General features: G+C 19.8%; 1 annotated feature.

Moving 5' to 3' along the window:
• Positions 1 to 1,341: 1,341 nt before the first annotated feature.
• Positions 1,342 to 2,025: a repeat region.
• Positions 2,026 to 2,241: the final 216 nt, after the last annotated feature.

The raw sequence follows: 2,241 nt of genomic DNA on the forward strand, positions 1-2,241 counted from the left end.
CAAAAAAATTATAAACATAAAATGTTATATAATATTGTTCTTATTGTAATTTCTATGTTTATACTCCATTTATATTTATAAAAATGATTACATTTGATTTTAATAATATCATTTAATAGTTTAATTTTTATTTTTCATCAATATATAGTGTAGCTCTGTTATTACTTTTATGCCAATGTATTATTCTTAATAGTAAAATTGTAATAATTGAGTAAATGAAATATGTATAAAATTACCATTAATTACATCTTTAAAATAATTTAAATAATATAACTTATGTAACTATATATGTTGTAATATCTTATTTACAACTTATAATCCAAAGTTCAATTTCTTTTTTATTTTATCTTAATTTTTTGAAGTTGAAATTTTAATTTTATCATAGTTAACCTTTTGTTTTAAATTTTAATAGAATTTTCCAATTTAAATAAGTAATAATTTCATACAAAATAGAATAATTCCTTAATTATAATGACAACCTTAAGTAACATCTACCATTTATCTAAATTTTTTTCTTTCATTAATTAAATAAACTTAAGAAATAAAGTGCATAAGGTGGTTAATGAAATGAATTATCAACATTATCAGATAAATGTTGTGACGTGAATCTGCAAAAATGTGAAATTTGGGAACTTATAAAATTTTTTTTTTAGAAGCAAATCTAGCTAAAAATATAAAAAAAATATATATACATAGATGTGAACTAAAAAGAATTATATTTTTTACAGAGAACTTCATTTACAACATGCACGTATTTATATCTTCTTAACACCTTGTATATACAATGAAAAAATTAAAAATACAGAAATTAAATTTTTTTATTAAAGATGATTAATTTATTAATTGTCCTTTCAAATAAATTAATAGTATATTGAATAGTCAAATTAATAAAAAACATGTAGAATAATAACTACTAATTTTATTCGTTATAAAATAACCTTATATAAATGATATATTAATTTCCTATCCATTGACATTTCTAGAGCATTGAACAGATATATTAATAAAGAGCACTTATAGTTTCCTCTACTAATTTAGTGAATTTAAACATAATTTTTCAATGCTATGAACTACTAAACTGTTTTATATATAGTCTACTTCATTGAACATTCCTTGTTTTTAAAAGATATTTATTTACATTAATAAAAATCTCTGCTTTTATTAAAAATTAAATTCCTAATAGAACCTTAACTCTTAATTCATGTATATGTTTTATAATGTTATGAATAATATTTAGGAACTCAAATTAGCGGCTTTCAAGTTAGCAAACATAGGCAATTAATGAGACACATTATATTATATAAATATTACAAACATAAAAATTTTATTATTATGTATTGGTGGTTTATTAACTGGGTGTGCGGCTACTATGATAGAGTACTGAACAAACAAATTAATAAAGAGCATGTAGAGCTGCCTCTATGTTTTTGATGTATTTATATATATTTATAAATGCTTTGAATGAGGGTTCCTTAATTACGTAATCTACTTCATTCAGCATTCTTTAATTTAAATGGTCATTTATTTACTTTAATAAAAATCTTTACTTTTATTAAAAATTTATATCCTCATTGAATATTGATCATTAATTAAATGTATATTCCTTGTTTCTTTGTTATGAGTTATATTCATCAATTAATATATTTTGCTGCTGAATTAACAAACATAAACAATTAGTGACAATACAAATTAATTATATAAATATTAATTACGTGAAAATTTTATTGTTATATATGTAAAAGTTTCTCTTACAAAATTAATTAAATCATACTTCCTTTCAAAAAAAATCATTTTTTTTTTTTTTTTTTAATCTCATTCTTATAGGTAACATATATTTTTCCAATTGATTTTTTTTTTTTTATCAATTTTTTTTTTCCTGACGGTCTTTTTATTTTTATAAAAATATAAACAAAAAAATTGATCATTTTTTTTTTTTTTTTTTTGTGAGCATTATGAACTACGTATTCTTCATATAAATAGTCCTTTTATTTTCCAAAAAGGATAATAAAGCCTTTTATTAACCATTTAGAGAATGATAGAATTTATTTTAGAGCAATGTTGTCACATGCAGGATAATTAAAAAGTATATAAAGGGTTATATGTATGAGAAGACTTATAATAACTTTTGCATGTAGAGAAATAAAATATCAGATAATTTGTGGTTGAAAGAATATTTTCTTAAATTTAGCAGAACTATGTATAAAATAAATGGTATTGTTAGTATATTCATAAAAAAATATT

Source organism: Plasmodium gallinaceum, assembly GCF_900005855.1.
Source record: "Plasmodium gallinaceum strain 8A genome assembly, contig: PGAL8A_v1_101, whole genome shotgun sequence".
NCBI classification, from domain to species: domain Eukaryota; phylum Apicomplexa; class Aconoidasida; order Haemosporida; family Plasmodiidae; genus Plasmodium; species Plasmodium gallinaceum.